Source organism: Oryctolagus cuniculus, chromosome 1 (genome assembly GCF_964237555.1).
Source record: "Oryctolagus cuniculus chromosome 1, mOryCun1.1, whole genome shotgun sequence".
Lineage (NCBI taxonomy): Eukaryota > Metazoa > Chordata > Mammalia > Lagomorpha > Leporidae > Oryctolagus > Oryctolagus cuniculus.
The window spans coordinates 30,441,828-30,458,931 of record NC_091432.1 but is presented as its reverse complement, the minus strand read 5'-3'; the positions used below and the strand labels follow the sequence as shown (position 1 = coordinate 30,458,931).

Sequence of the window (17,104 nt, the reverse complement as noted above, 5' to 3'; positions counted from 1 at the left end):
ATCTCATCCCGGTGTATGCTTCCCCTTCTGTTTCTGAGCAGTAAAATGCAGCCCGGGAAAAGTAAACAGTTCATGACCCAGAGCAGCGACCTCACGTTCACATATTGCATGCCTCCTGCAAGTCTGTCTTGTGTATTTCCTCTGCTAGGCGCTTCCTCTTGGACAGAGTCTGGGTCTGCTCTCCATCATCATGGCAAGTGCTTCAGGGAAGCACAGGTGCCTGCCCTCATTAGAAATTCAAATCCACCTGCTGGACCACGTGCACCGAGGAGGGCATTGCAGGGTCAGCCTGTATGTGGTGGGTGGGAGTGGCCGTCTGGCTGGGAGCCCAGAGGGACTCGTAAATCATGCCGCTTTCCAGAGGCAAGGAGCTCTCGTGGGAGTCAGGTGAGAGGTCCACCTGCCAGGCAGCTGGATGCTGTTAAACAGTGGTCTCCGAAGGTCTAGAAAGTGGGCGTTTCAGTCCCTTACACCCTGGAAGCAACTTGCTGCCCTTGTCTGCTCTTTCTTCTTGTGTGTTGTGGATGTGCACGTGTGTTTCTCATTCTCTTCCATATGTTTGTCTCTCTTCCCTCCTTCACCCTCCCTTTTTCCCCTCCTTCATTCTCTCTTCTTCCTTTCTTTCCCTTTTGTTTCCCCCTCCTGTCCTTACCCCCATCCCATAATTGCAGGGAAGACCCAAGAACCTAAACGTGGATCAGGCTGGAACATCTCTCAAACAGGGATAGGAGATGTTAGGACACGTGGCCTCATACCACCTGAAACCACGGAGTCCTGCCTGGAGGAAGCCAGGGAGCCTGGCTGGAGGCCTCCAAGTAAAATCGGGAAGCGGTGTTTTGTCCGTGACCTCCACTTGCACTTCTTCCCCATTTTAGCATCTGTTACCCTTGCCTGGTGGCCTGGGGCTGCCCCTCCCAGGCTCAGGCAGGAATGCTGTCACTCATGGCGACTGCCCACTCTGCCAGGGCTGTGAACTTCAGCCCCTGTCTCCACTCCCTCTTCCATGGCTGCTTGGGAAGCCCTGTCGCTCAGGAACTGTCCGTCTTTGTCAGGGCACTTGCTCCTCTTTGCTGAGTTCACAGCTTCGGACCAACAGAACAACCACTATGGAGGATGGCCCTGAACCCAGGCTGTGCCATCAAGGGACGCAACTCGGGCAGGCTGGCTTTCTTCTGCCCTCATTGTCACAACATATGGAGTCAGCCAACCTGGTAGCCTGCTGTCTTCGCATCAGCCCACCCCTCCAAGTGCCAGTGGTGCTTGGGAAATACTGGCGATCTATGGAGTTCCACAAACTCTCTTAGAAGCAAGGCTACAACCGATATCCGTCTCTGCCCTCTGCCCTGGGAAAACCAGCCCTTACCCCGGGCTTCAGCTTCCTCCGCCGGAAAGCCCAGCGGCAGACCGCGTGATCTCTTCAATGCGTTTATCTACGTGGGCGCTTGAGTTTCTCGGGTCTCTCCCATCTGTGGGTAGGAACAGGTCACAGCCTGTCACAGCCTTCCCCGCCGTTCACTGGCTTTTCTCCTATAAGACAGTGGAGAACATCAGTGCCCAGGGAGTCTGTCTCTTGCTTTCCTGGCATCCCCTGGGGGTGTCTCCTGGTATGCATACACCAGTCACTCACCACAGACCCCAGGCATCCAGCGGCAGACCCTGGCTCGTTCTTGTCTCCCTCCCACCCTGCTTGCGTCACCTGCATCTAAAGCCCCTTGGGGAGCTCCCAGTGTGTGCCTCCCAGATGCTGCTGATGCCACTCTGCCACAATGCCAAGGTCTCCCATGAAGGGGCTGCCTGCTGCTGCTCCCATCCCGGCTGGGTCCCTAGGTGCCAGCAGGATGTGCTGGGCCATTCAGAGACAGCCGCTCCTCCACATTCAGCAGAATGTGGGGTCCCCCAGGCCTCCAAAAGGCTCTGCACTGAGTCCATCACACAAAGAGTTTCTCCTTCTCACCCTTAAGGATACCCTTTCTGCAGGACTCAAAAGCTGGCTGTGGTTGATCCCATGGGCTGCTCCATCCCATCATTCCTCTCGGTTAGGGGTGGGACTGCCTTCCCACAAATCACCTCCTGGTGATCTCTCACCACTCCCACTGCTACGAAGTCCATTTCAGCTGAGACCGTCTCATCGTCCCAACACACACACACACACACACACACGTGCAACAGGGATACACATATGTGGATACGCAAGTCTATGAATTACATCATCATAGCAAATGCAAGCGGAGTGTGTTGTGCACATGCATATGTGTGTGTGTGTGTGTGTTGACCGACAGAAGACTGGATTAAGCCCTTCCAAGCAGCTTGCTCAGTATGCCAAGCCACACCACCAAGAGAAACGAGGAATTCTCTTCTCCAACACTTCCCTGCAGTGTTTTCTAGAATCAGGACTCAACCTCCAAAGAAAGCCCTGACAAATAGTGTTGCTAGTGACTTTAACACTGTACTTCTGGCAAAGAATAATCAGATGGACCAGGGAATGAGATAAAATGTGCAAAAAGTGCTTTCTGGTGATCAATGTCGGGGCCCTGGAAGCCGAAAGAGTCTAGAGGTTCAGTGTGGAAAATCTGCATGGTCCTATGTTTAGAACTAATGAGAAGAGCCTTACATAAGAACAAGGCACAGGAACAGCTATTTTCTCCCTTTAGGAATGAGGATTTAAAAGTGGTTATTAAGAGTCTGGACCCAGGATTCTCAGGGAAGGAGCCTAAATGTGAACCCGACTTTATTATCTCTTCCCCCTGCTGGTGGCCCACAAAGAACAAGTGAAAAGTGCATTTCTGTAAAGGAGATAGCTATTCAATAATCAATAACTTGATTATTGCCAATATGGTGCATGTGATCAGAAGATGAGACTTAGTCCAGGGGATCTCGGAAGGCTTCCTGGAGGAAGCGTGGGTGGCGCTGAGCTTTAAAGGATGAAGAGGAGTGTAGGAGATTAACAGAGTGATGCATTCATGCTTCAGGAGAGGAAGCATCCATGGCGAAGTGGCAAATCACTCACAAATGCGGCTGCGAGGGAACATGGTGCGTGTGAGGAACTGAAAAAGTGCCCAGAGCACAACAAGGAGCATTGCCGGAGTGGAGGCTGGTGGGGGAGCAGCTCTCTGTGGGCACGCTAAGAACGCGCTCTTTAGCTTAAGAAGTCCTGATCAGCAGCCTCCGGGAAGGTGTCCGACGACCTCTGACTACCGGCAGTCGGAAACTTGCGTAGTCCCTGTCGACAGCGTGACCCACGACAGGACAGAGATGCGACTGCACAGCCATCTGAGAGCAGGTCCTGAAAGACGCTGCAGCCTCCCTCAGCGCTGTCTTGGATCACGCACGCCGGGCCCCAGGCAACCCAGTAGAGAGGCTCATGGGCAAGACCCCGAAGCCCCAGACGGCAACCCTCCGAACAGCCAGAGAGGAGAAGAGCTGTCTCCCTCTACCCACGCCAAGGCCATGGCTGAGGCCCTGCCAATTCGACTGATAAAATGCAGATTAAGCAGAGGAAAACAAACAAGTTTACTATGCTGTACGTGACGCATACTCACGGGGGCACCCAGTGATGAATAACTCCAAAGGGTGGTTAGAGTTTGGGCTTACATTGCATTTTTTCACGAAAGAACAATGCACGTGGAAAGACGTGACAAGGCTAAGTCGTAGGGTCAACAGGGGATGGGATGGCAAATATATGGAGGAACTAATGGAAAGCTAATTAATAAGGTTTGTTTTGTTATACAGATTCCTCCAGGGGAACGTACATTCCTCAGGCTAATAGGAGTGCAGAATTGCCTCCAGAGATTAACTTCTGTCCTTCTAGGTAAAAAGGAGAGGAGAGACACTTGCACATTTACATCCTGTTGTTAAGCGAAGAGGGAGCGCACAGAGAGCTCTTCTTGTTTCTGCTTCTTCTCATTTGCTGCCAGCTCAAAATAATCCCCATGCCAGGGCAGCATATTTTGGGGTGACATATTTTGCTACTCGCTGGAGTCTTCTTGGAAATGGGTGTTCCAGCCACAGTCAGTCCTCCAGAAACCACAGCCCCAGCTGACAACTTGACTGCAACCTCATGGGAGACTCTGAGCCAGAACCCGCAAATGTGAGCCGCTTCTAGATCCCTGAAACCTGACACCCCCGAAATCATGGGAGATGATCCATGCTCCTTGGCTTTTGAGGTTTTGCTTGTTTGTTTGTTTGTTTTTGAGAGGCAGAGAGACAGACATTCCAACAGACTGATGAAGAGACCTCCTGTTGCTGGTTCACAGCTGAAACGCCCACAAGAGCCCAGGCTGCAGCCAGGAGCTGGGAATTCAATTCAGGTCTCCCATGGGGTGCCAGGGACTCCATTACTCCAGCCATCACACGTTGCCTTCTAGAGCCTTTATCAGCACAAACTTGGAGTCTGAGCTAAGAACTGAACCCGGGTATTCAGTATGAGAGGTGGGTATCCTTACAAGTGTCTTAACTACTAGGCCAAATGCCCACCCTATGTCTGTTGCTTTAAGTGTCTCTATTTTAGAGTAATTTGTTATGTTACACACAGCAACAGATAACTGATATAAAAGATAGCAACAGAATTAAATTTGCTAACGTGTGACTTTGAACAAGTCACTTAATCATTTTGGGCTTCAGTTTTATGGACTCAGATAATAGAATGTTAGCCCAGGAAGGGATTTGGAGATACTCCAGGTAGGCTATAAGCCCCCTGAGGGCAGGCCCGTGGCCATACATGGTGAATTAGTCAGCTTTTGTCACTATAAGGAATAGCACAGTTTTGGAGGCTCAAGAACAATGGCTCAGTTCTGGTGAGGGCATATGGCAAGGGTGTGAGCACAGGCAGGTGCAAGTGACTGATCCCATCTTGATACAGGAAGCCGAAGAAAGAGGTAGGTCAGGCTTTTGCAGTAACCATCATGAGAGCAATACCAAGCGGTCCCATGAAAAATACCTCAATCATCTCCAAGGTATGGCTGCTGGGTGACTCAAGGACCTCCCACTAGGTCCCACCTCTTAAAGGTCCTACCACCTCAGCATTGTCACCTGGAGGATCAGGCTTCCAGCACATGGACCTCAGACAAAGACAGGGACAAACAGCATCCAAGCTGTAGCCTGCAGCCCCGAGATGATTCCGCTTGGACACAGCTGGGAGTAGCGCAACGATAACAATAGAATATCAGTTCTTGGCCACTTACCCTGTGCCAAGCACTGTGGCTGCTTCATCTCAAGTGGTGCTCCCATCCAGCCGAGTCAGGAAAAAGATTGCCTCTATTCTGCAAAAGAGGATATGAGGCACAGAGACATTAAGTCAATGCCAATATCCTCCTTCCACGCTCCTGAGACTTGTGGAAAAGGTAGTTCTTGTCCAGAAATAACGGCTTTAAAAGGCACAGCAGAAAGAATTTCTTCCTCAGCCATCTTCTTGATTACCCCCCACCCCACCTCCATCAGCAGCCTCTGAAAATGCATCCCTGCCAGAGCTCTCAAACCCAATCTACTTCCCGGGTACAAATGCCAAATTTCTATCCCACTTGACCTAGGAGTTTGGGGGTGGGGGGTCGTAAATGCCGGTGGAGGAGGCCAAACAGCAGCCACCGAAGTGCCTTCCAATCGTTTGCTTTCTGACAAAGACCACAAAATACAGCCACTGAAAGGTTCCCCAGTTCGGTGTAATTTGGGGTCTTTGTTCGCAGGGCTGGAAGCGGATCAACCTGCCCATTCTGGTAACAGGGTCTCTGACGGCACTCCTGGCTTTCATGCTTATTTTTGGCACACGCACTACTAAGTGCGTCTTTATTTTTTGGTCTTTAAGTCTCACTTTTCAGAGAGGATAAATCAACTGTAAAAGTATGTTATGAAAACCAACTTGGCAAGCAAGGTCTCCCGGAGAGGAGCACGGGTAGCTTTATTTTCCATTATCTCAGTGTAAAACAAATAGATTTATCCTTTTAAGATGTTCTTGTAAGGTCATCAGGAGCCTAGTGATTTAAACGATGGCCCTTGGCCGGCTCAAGGCCAGAGCATGATCTAACCAGGCCTGGAATTCTCAAAGAAAAAAAAAAAAAAAGACAGGGGGGAAAAAAACGGGCCTAGACATGAGTGTTTCAAAGTTATCTTTGTATAGGGAAGTTTTCTCTTTCTGTTGAAACCTCCTGGGAACCCTCCAAAGGAAGAATAATTCTCGGCCTCTTTTAAAGGTTCTTTTGTTCTGTTACCTGGGCAGACCAAAGCCCTTTTCTTCATCCTTCTCCCAACAGGCCTAGACCTTTCTGGGCCTGATGGCTTAGTGCAGAATGTTAGTAGCTGAGCAATCTTGCACAGAGCATTTAACCCCCCTGAGCCCCTGTTTCCTCATCTGTAGTGCTGCCCTCAGAACCCATAAGGAAATGTGATCATTTTTATGCAAATTAGACGAGGCAATGGACAGATGGTGATTAACACATTGCCAGGCACACCACCGTGGAGTCGTGGACAAGAAAGGTGGTTGGGTGAGGGAGGGTGTGAGGACCACAGTTGGAGACGCTGCTTTGAATCTTGAGCTTTCTATCACTTACTATAACACTAGTGAGTTGTTTGATCTTTCTAAATCAGTTTCTCCATCTACAACAGGCAAGGAGAAGGGTATATGTCTGCTGCTAATAGAGTTCTTAGGAAGATACAATGAAAGAATACTTAAAATATCCCCAGAACATAATAAATAGAGTCTTCATAGAGCATATAGTAGTTAATACTAGTGTAGCGTCAACACTGATGACAACACAACTATTATTAATGCTACCTACCTTTTTGGCTCTTTGATTGCTAAACATTCTCTGATTACTAAGCAAAGCAAGTCACCTGTGGCAAACTTATGACAAAGGAAAAGCAAATCTAGTGGTTGACTATGAGATGGCTGACAGAATCAAAGGATCCATTGAGTGGTCAAGCTTTGGAAAAGACCAGGGGACAGGAACACCCCAGGAGGACAAGTCACAGAAACTAATGGTAGTGTCTTCAGGGGCTGGCGCCATGGCTCACTTGGTTAATCCTCCACCTGCGGCACCAGCATCCCATATGGGCACCAGGTTCTAGTCCCAGTTGCTCCTCTTCCAGTCCAGCTCTCTGCAGTGGCCCAGGAGGACAGTGGATGATGGCCCAAGTGCTTGGGCCCCTGCACCTGCATAGGAGACCAGGAGGAAGCACCTGGCTCCTGGCTTCGGATCTGCGTAGCTCCAGCCGCAGCGGCCATTTGGGGAGTGAACCAATGGAAGGAGGACCTTTCTCTCTGTCTCTCTCTCTCTCACTGTCTAACTCTGTCAAATAAATTTTAAAAAAATGGCAGTGTCTTCAAGTGCTTCCGCCAGTCACCATCTCTGAGTCACTCTCTAAGGGAAGGTGCACATTTGATGCCCCAACCAAGACCAGATCCAAGGGGGTGGAGTCCTAGGCCAATAGAAACAACAGATGGGAGCTATAATTATGTCATGCCTAGCATTATCACTATGAATATTAATATTTATAATAGTTATAGTTGTAATAGGTGCTACTGATGATATTATTCATTCAAGAAAGGGTTAAACCAATCAAAAACAACCATGTCAATGAATAGCTAAACCTGAGGTTCAGGGATATGATGATTCCTTAATAAGCATGCTGACAATTAAGTTAACACATTGTTACTCCTCTTATGGAAAAAATAAAATTTTCCCAAAGTGCTTTAGTTTTGAGAAAATCACAACTTTCCTACGATAAAATGAGAACTATTATTTCTTGTCTGCTTACTAAATGTCTGACAGTGTGCTAAGCACTGGACAAGTTTTATCTCATTCACTGTGTTGCCAGGTTGCCTTAGGATAAATGTTAAATAAAGTTTAATGGAACCAATAAAAATTGATGTTGAAGTCATAATAATTTTATAATTATTAATAATTAATGCCAAGTCATGGTAGTTTTAAGTTTTGCTAAAAAGGCTTCTTTGCATAGTGAATTGGAGATTCAACTCATCAGGACACATACACACACAAATCTGTGAATTTAATTAAATCTTTGAAGCTACTTGCCCCCAGGTCACGCACACAAAGTTGCCTGTGTGAGAATCAGTTCCATCACCCATCAGTGACTGCCATTCAGTCTGCCCTTGCCCTGGATGGGTGTGAAACAGGAGAAGCAGATGCTTCTGAGGACAGCAAATGTTTGCTGAATTATTAAGTGATTGAACGCACAGGACTTCCTGGTACTATAAAAGCATTTTAGAAATTCTTTGGGATAATTGTACTTCTTGAGAGAGTACTAACTTTCAGGAATTGAATTGCTGTTAGTCATTAGTTTAATCCTTCCAGGGCGCCTATTTGAAAATGTCATTGGCTTTCCATCTTCATGGAGAGCCAGCCTCTATGGAAAGGCAAGGTGGTGTCCTTTGGGCTGGAAATCCCATCACTCCTGACACGCAGGCTTGGGCTTTGCCCATCAGCCATCACTTGGTTCTCTGGGCCTCTCTCCAGCACTCAGCTTCAGCAGTCCCAGAGCGATGTAGCCTAATTCTTAGAGTCCCAAACGTTGAGAGAGACACATCACCACTTTTGTTACGAAGAGGGTATTTTGAGGTAATATTTCTGGAGTGGGGATGAGTTTGCTCAACCTTTCTCTTCTCCACTGACAGTTGTGCTGTGCCCAGCAGAATAGGGGACAGAGTTCTTTGCAGAGCCAACAGTGATAGAGAGGGCTCACTCATCCCCTTCCCTGCTAGATATCATTAGCCCTCTTCAATCTGATGTGGGTGAGGGGGAAATTAACTTTTTTTACGCCAGGCTCTTCATGCACAAGGACAAACTTGCTAAGTGCTGACATATATAAGCTGCACAAAATGATAACGTGTATTCAGAAGATGAGAAAGTGAGCGCGCACGCGCGCACACACACACACACACAGAGAGCATGGGTTGCCTCACACAGAGAAATGCCCATCACGAGCAGGCAGTGGGCCTAATGAGTTCCTGGAAGGAGAAGGCGTGGGGAAGGGGAGAGAGAGAGAGAGCTCATGGCAGCCCCTCCAGCCATGGTCTACAGCAGTCAGGAGGGAAAGAGAGCCCCTCCTCCTCGTTGTTAGACTCTTTTATGAGTGGTGCCTACAGGCGTCACAGCACCTCCACAAGCTCCATGTAGAGCTCAACATCCAGATTTTCATGGTGTTTCCCTTAGGACCCGGATGAAGCTGATATATCCCCGGAAAAGGGCCTCTTTGATTGACAGGTAGGAGGATAGAATTACATGAGGGCTTGTGACTTCCAGCTTGGCAGACCCAGCTAGCTGCCTATCTATCGCATATCAAACCCACCCAAGGGAGCCGGAAGAAAAGCAGAAGGTGACTCGGAGTCGATGGGACATCCTTAGCAGGAAAGTCGCGGGCAGTCTTCTCTCATTTGAAACTACTTAGTTAAGGGCAAATTCCCAGAATTCCCTCTCGCTCCTCAATGGGGCTGCATGCTTGGTACTGAAATACTTTTGTTGGCCTAGATCCTGTCTATAAACCTTTGAGCACAAGGAGAGGACATGGAGGTTGGTGGAAAGTCTCTGGAGATGAGCGTGTTCTGTTTAATTATTTTCCAAGAGTTTTAAGCCTGTGCCTTTCCCCTTCACTTAGTACCTCCCCCCTCACAGATGAGCATTAGAAATCCGATCATCTCATCACACATGCGTGCTGGGGAAGAAAGAATTAGTGGAAGAGGGCAGTACCCAACATGACGGCATAAAAATAAGACAAATGGCCAGCTGGTACGTATGCTTGGGCTCCATTACCAGCCAATGCAGAAGCACGGCATGGTGGGTCCCCTAGCCCTCTTAAGGGGTAAGTCCTGTTAACCCCCTCATTTTACACAGGAGGAAATTGATGAGGTTCCAAGAAGCCGTGATGTGTCAGAGGCGAACCCAGCAAAAAACGATCAGAGCTGAAGCTCCTGCTTGGATGCCTTTCCTCGTGTCGGCCTCTCTCTGAATTCTGATGTTGATGGAGCTGTGCTTCTGCATCCCGGTTACATGTTAGCAACACCTGGGCAGCTTCAAAACTATGGTGGGGGCCGGCACTGTGATGTGGTAGGTTAAGCCACTCACTGCCTGCAGGGCTGGCATCCCATATGAACACAGGTTCGAGTCCTGGCCACTCCACTTCCCATCCAGTTCCTTACTAGTGTGTCCGGGACAGCAGTGGAAAATGGCCCAAGTCTTTGGGCCCCTGCATCCATGTGAGAGACCCAGATGAAGCTCCTAGCTCCTGGCTTCAGCCTGGCCCATCCCTGGCTGTGACGGCCATTTGGGGAGTGAACCAGCAGATGGAAGACCTTTCTCTCTCTGTGTCTCTGTTTCTCTGCCTTTCCCTCTCTGTAACTCTACATTTCAAATACAATAAATAAATCTTAAAAAAAAAAAAAACTATATTGGCCTGGGTTCTTACTGTGCCAATTGGATCAGTATCTCTTGAGGTGAGAAGCAAGCACTTTAATAAAAAGGGCCCCACGGTGACTCCATGTGCAGCCAGGGCTGAGAGCCACCATGACAGGCAAACTGTGGATGGAGGACCGGAATTGGTTCCTCTTTCTTTTCTCGCATCTGCTGCAAGAGCTTCCAACCACCAGAGCTCCTTCATGGCTCTGCCTTGCTCCAGGCTAAGGTGAACCGGCAGGCTCTGTCCCGCTGAGCTGATGTCTTGGGCAGAGCCAGGAGCAAGGCCCAACTCCCCAGCCAAGAAGCCAGCAGATTTATCCCTGCCCTGCCATGGGGAGGTCACAAGAAGATCAAAGGGGTGTGGGAAGGGGAGTGGAAGGGCCCAGGCTGAGGCACAGGCTGATCAGGCTGCAGGCTGCTGGGTAAGTGATCGGGACTGGGGGAGAGGAAGCTTCGGAGCAGAGCGGTGGTCTGGAAACCAGGAAAATGGGAGGACAGGTGCTCACCTCCCTCGGGGACCTCAGAGAGCCAGAGGCAGACAGGTTCAGTCCACCTGCTCATGTGGGAGGACCGAGTCTGCTCTGCAGGTGGGCACAGCGAGGCTGCGGAACCAACACCAGGACTGTTAGAGCCGCTTTCTGTCTGGTCTCTCTGACTGCCGCCAGCACCCCCACCCCATTCCCATCTCTGCAGGACCAGAGCCAATCTTTGTCAGCTGCAGAGCAGCTTAATCCTCTGTTCCAAATCCCTCCAGGCCTCCTTTTGTCCTCAAGAGAATGTCCAACTGCATTACTGTGGCTTAAAAATCACCCTGAGGGATCTTCGTCTCTTGGCTTTTCTGTTCCTCAAACAAGCTGGCCTTGAGTTGCCTGGACCTCTGCACACACAACTCCTTCCTCCCGACACTGCCTTCCCTCTCCACTTCTTACTCATCATTTAGGGCTCAAGTTCAACATCACTTCCACCAGGAAGTCTTCTCTGATTCCCCCCAGAGTGTGTGAGTGCTGACTTTAGCTCTTGTTACATGGGAATATAAATGCATGTTGCTTGGCCTCCGTCCTTTGAGCTGTGACTCTCTCAAGTTTGTTGTGATCTCTCAAGCACCTCGGATAGCTTTTTGATGGGAAAATGTTCCCTGTAACACTGGACGGAGGAAACGTCTACTAGGAATGGATTATGAATGGCCCATCCAAATGCAAGGAGAGTACATCCCCTTCAGGGGCAGAAATATCCTGAGTATTTTCAAACCATGTTCTAAAACCAGGGAGATCACAAACCCAGCCTCCCAAGGACCTGAGACAGCAAGGGAGAACCAGGGAAGAGTTGAGGGGATGGAGGCACTGAGAGAGGTTTGCTACTGAGGGCCAAGTCAGATTTCAGCCCAGGCCTCTCTGCCACTCGCAGAACCTGCTGGCTCTCTGTGCGGCGGGCACAGCTGCCCATCCCCGTGTGGAAGCAGCCCAGGGCCATTAATGAAGCCCGACACCTCACCCGCCCCAACAGCAGGTGGCGCCCTGCAGGCACGCGCATTCCACGGTCCCAGGTTGTGGTGCTTTCTCACCAGATGGCTGCAGCCTGCCTGGAACTTTGTCTCCACTGGAGCGCTGCAGAGGGCCCACCCCTATCCGTCCCCAGAGAGGCGCCTACATCAAGGCAAGAAGGCGGGAAGAGCGGCAGCCAGTGTCAAATTTGGCAGGTCCCAGCCACTACCTCCTGAATTCCAGGCCAGACTCCTCCGGAATGACCTAAGTTTCTCTGCTTCACACACACACACACACACACACACACACACACACACAGATTTATTTTATTTATTTGAAAGTCAGTGTGATAAAGACAAAAAGAGAGACAGAGAGAGTGAGCACTCTTTTATCTGCCTTTTCACTCCCCAAATGGCCTCAACAACCAGGGTGGGGCTAGGCGAAAGCCAGGAGCCAGGACTTCCACAGGCAGGAGGGTCTCCCCTGTGGGTGGCAAGAGCTCAAACACTAGGGCCATCATCCACTGCTTTCCCAGGTGCATTGGCACAGAGCTGGATCAGAAGCAGAGCAGCAAGGACTAGAACTGGTGTCCTGATATGGGATGCCAGCTCCGCAGGCATACAGCTTAACCCTGGGTGCCACAAAGCTGCCCACCCCTTACTCTCTTTATGTTTAACCAGTCTGTGGGTTTGAAGACAAAAGAACTCCAATAGGAATGCCAGATCTGCAGAGACCTGTGTAGCCTTGGAAATGGCACAAGTCTGAACCTCAGGCTCTTCATCTGTGGAAGAGAACTACCATACCTGCCCCATAGGACTGTTGTGGAGAAATGGGTTCAACATCACGGCACGTTCCCAGGGAACCCAGTTCAGCTGGGCATTTTACGTGGCCTGGCCATAATCCAGCCCAGCTTCTACTGACCACGCCATGAGCCCGCAGCTGCATCTACCCAGAGGGGGTGTCTTCCAGTAGTTTGCACCAATATACCTGAAAAATGGCCCTGGCCTAGTGCATGTTAGATCTCAGTAAACATTCATTGACTCTTCAATTATTACCTTAAATGTATTCCCCACACTGAAAGAAAATAAATGCCATTGCTGCTGAAATAGTAACAATGCCAGCCCACTTCCCCAGGGTGGCAATACAACAAAATAGTTAAACAAAAGCTTTGGAGTTAGCCCGGGGTTTGAGTCCCAGTTCTGCCACAGCCACGCTGAATGATCATAGGCGCTAAGTTTCAGTTTCATCATCTGCAAAAGGGGAATAATTTGGGAGGATTAATGGCGACCGTCGTAATCATGATCTCCTTAACACCTCGTGCTCTGCGTGTCCCGAGATGTGCTCACATATCCCTAGCTTCGTGAGGAGGCAGACACCAGGTCACCAGAGCTAATCAAGCCTTCATGGCTTTAGTGGTATTCATTGAAGTCCTAATGTGTCCCAGGCTCTGGAGAGGTCACATCATCGATGCAGAATTTGCGGCTTGCCAGAGCAGGTGCTCAGCTCATCATACACGTGATCTCATTTCTGCCCATAACCACCCCGTGATGTGAGGTCTGTTAGCAGCTGCAGGGGAACCTGCAAACTGGTGAGGAAGGCAATGGATTAGTAATTGAAATCCATTTGCCTGAACCCCAAACAAGTGAAGACTGCATGTCTGGAGAAGATAAGCACAAGGATGCATTTGTGCTTTCAGAGGCAGCACGGGTGGAATTGCAGTTAGTTGTGGGAGGCAACCTGAAATCTACAAGGGGACCTTTCAACTGTCATGGAAATGGAATTAAAAGATTACTTTGCTGGCCGGCGCCACGGCTCACTAGGCTAATCCTCCGCCTTGCGGCAGCGGCACACCAGGTTCTAGCCCCAGTCGGGGCGCCAGATTCTGTTCCGGTTGCCCCTCTTCCAGGCCAGCTCTCTGCGGAGGCCAGGGAGTGCAGTGGAGGATGGCCCAGGTGCTTGGGCCCTGCACCCCATGGGAGACCAGGATAAGCACCTGGCTCCTGCCTTCAGATCAGTGCAGCGCGCCGGCTGTGGCAGACATTGGAGGGTGAACCAACGGCAAAGGAAGACCTTTCTCTCTGTCTCTCTCTCTCACTGTCCACTCTGCCTGTAAAAAAAAAAAAATTACTTTGCTGCAAAGGAAAACAAAAATCCATGCACAGTTTCTTCCTAATATACATTCTCCGTGCACTTTTTGAAATCCCCTTGTATCTCTAGATAGTTTGATATAAATGTGTAATGAAATATTATACAACGGTTGTAAATAGCAATTGCATCTAGGAATAAGAACAGATCTCAGAAACCATATCAAATGAAAAAAGTCAGGGACAGGTTGAGATCTAGAGCACAACAACAATGGGATAGGATGTATCAAGTTGTGGGGTGCTTGTTGGGGACCTCACTCTTGTAGGGTGGCTTCTCAGCCCTGGGAGCATCCACTATGGATATTCCTTGGCAGGGGTAGGGGGGAGCTCTGGATTCACTCATTCATTCCAGATGCTGCTACCTAACATACTCTGAAAACAATGATGAGAGAAACACGGACCTTTCTCTTAAGCTGCCACAGCCTACAGTGGGCTCCCAAAGGAACAATCATGGAGAAGATTACCTCTGCCCTTTGCAAACTCTGCTCCCACAGTTGTCCCTCTGCATTGTCAGATTCATCTTTCTCTCCCAGATGTGTCCTTTTAAAATGGAAGAAATTAAGGTCTGGTCAACATGGAGCGTGCTTTCAGCTGAGAACTGAATTAGCCATTCTAAAGAAGCTAATTAACCAACAGAATACTTCCTGTAATAACTATTATCCCTGCTTGTTGAATTAGGAAGCTCTTTATGGGGTGAGAAAAAACAGGCTCAGCATCCTGGTCCAGCATCTTGACCACCTCCAGGCCTGTGGGAGATGTGAAATTGTGCAGTCTGATGCTTTGGTAATAACACGCATTATCTGCATCTGTGAATGTTGAGAGACCAGGAGCTCCTCCAGCCGCTGTCCAGCTCCAAGTCCCTGTTGACTGTTCCAATGTATATTTGATTGTCAAACTCCTCTAATTAAATCACTTAGTTCCAAGCCACATTGTGAGCATGTCATACCACTATCAAATTCCCAGTCAATGGAGAGGCCACTGTTTCACCTTCTCCAGGAATCAGTCCTGGGAGCTAAAGGTCACTTAACCACTATCTGCTACCCTCCGAAGTTTGGCCACACAGAAAAACAAAAACAAGTGTTTTGGTGCACAGTAATTCTCCAGGATCTCTCTCCCCCTGGACACCTGGGACTCTGAGCAGGAATAGTTAGGACTTAATTAAGAGCTTTGGCTTGTATGTTATTTAAGAGAGAATGAGGGATGCAGTTATAGGACAAGGAACCAAAATTAAAAGGGGACTATCAACATGGAATTGTGGTGCTGGTGCTATTGGCGTAGTGGGTAAAGCTGCCGCCTGCAGTGTCCACATCCCATATGGGCACCAGTTCAAGTCCCGATGCTCCACTTCCCATCCAGCTCTCTGCTATGGCCTGGGTAAGCAGCAGAATATGGCTCATGTCCTGGGGCCCCTGCACCCGCGAGGGAGACCCAGAAGAAGCTCCTGGCTCCTGGCTTCAGATTGGCACAGCTCAAGCCATTGTGGCCAACTGGGGTGTGAACCAGTAAATGAAGCACTCTCAATCTCTCTCTCTCAGAAGTCTTTAAAAATCAAATGAAATAATTTTTAAAATAAGAGAACCTGAGGTTTGGCGGCCTCAGCGTCCCATCGCACTTCAGCCAAGCGTCCTGAAGTCACTTGGATCAGCCCTTTCATTTGACAAATGGGGCAGCAGGTCCCCACCTCACCACTGTTCTAGTTATGCATGCCTATGGATCCCTCCCCCACCTAGCCAGATACTTTCAGACCCCCAGCACCCAACAGCAGCCCCAGGATAAGCCCTGAAAGAGGTTGACTACCAATGGGGAAGCGGGAAGGAAGCTTGGCTTCCAACACCCTGGAGGCTTGGGTTTAGAAAAGGTGTGAAAGGGCTGCCCTAGGGTCAAGTTTGCTGAAGACAGTCAAATAAAATGTTTCATTTGTCTGGAATCCCACTTGCCACAATGAGAGAGCCGTTCTGATTGCTGCTTCTAGCACCACCATAGGCTTCTGCATCTCTGCCTCCCATCGCCATTGTGCACATGAATTAAAAAGTCTGAGTGCAGTCTGTCCTTGTCTTTCTCCTCCCTCTGTCTCAATCTGCTGTTAAGGTCATCCCTTAGAAAGGTCACATTCTGGGAGTCAGCACTGTTCTGGAGTGGGTAAACCCACTGCCTGCAACCCCTGCATCCCACAAGGGTATCAATTTGAGTCCTGGCCACTCCACTTCTGATCCAGCTCCCTACTAATGTGCCTGGAAAAGCAGCAGAAGACGGCCCAAATGCTTGGTCCCCTGCACCCGAATGGGAAACCTGGATGAAGCTCCTGGATCCTCTAACAGTTGTGGCCATTTAGGAAGTGACAGGAAGTGGACCGACTGTTGGAAGATCTCTCTTTCTTTCTCCTTCTTTCTCAGAGATCTCTCTCTCTGTAACTCTGCCTTTCAAACAAACAAAACAGATTGTTGAAATGAAGTTTATTTTTTAAAAAAGAAGAGAGTCACGTTCTCAAGCCTTACACAAGCCCCATGTAGAAGTTCACCAAGGTAGATACCTATTGATTCAACTCTAGCCCAGTTCTAGATTGGCTTGTGAGCTCTCGGCCAGCCACCTCCCCACCTCTGATAGCCTGGCTCCAAACCTGCCAGGGGCTGCCTGATTCCAGCCTCTATCCAATCACCCCCCTCTGCAGACAGACCTCTGCATCTGAGAAGGGCAGATGACCCTCCAGAATTTTCTCGTTAGAATTCAGAGATCATGCTCGCTTTGGCAACACATATACTAAAATTGGAACGATACAGAGAAGATTAGCATGGCCCCTGCACAAGGATGACACGCAAATTCGTGAAGCATTCCATATTTTTAGGGATCACACAAACAAGACTAGCGTCTGCTAATACTAACTGATAGAATAAAAAAGGGAGAGAATGATCCAACATGGGAAGCAGGGTAACAGCAGATTCATAGAATGGCAGTTGTCCTAAACAGCACTCTAGCCTCAGAATCAGCCCTTAAGGCATTCGCATCTGGCTGAAGAGCCCATGAGAGTATTTTAGGCATGGAAAGCCAAGACGCTCTGGAAAAAAAAAAAAGAAGAAGATCT

General features: G+C 49.2%; 1 non-coding gene across 1 annotated transcript; it reads left to right on the top strand.

The window, feature by feature from the left end:
• The first annotated feature begins 16,758 nt into the window (after nucleotides 1-16,758).
• On the top strand, nucleotides 16,759-16,865 carry LOC127484961 (U6 spliceosomal RNA). Its single transcript, XR_007912157.2, has one exon. It is a non-coding gene; the product is annotated as a U6 spliceosomal RNA (small nuclear RNA).
• Nucleotides 16,866-17,104: the final 239 nt, after the last annotated feature.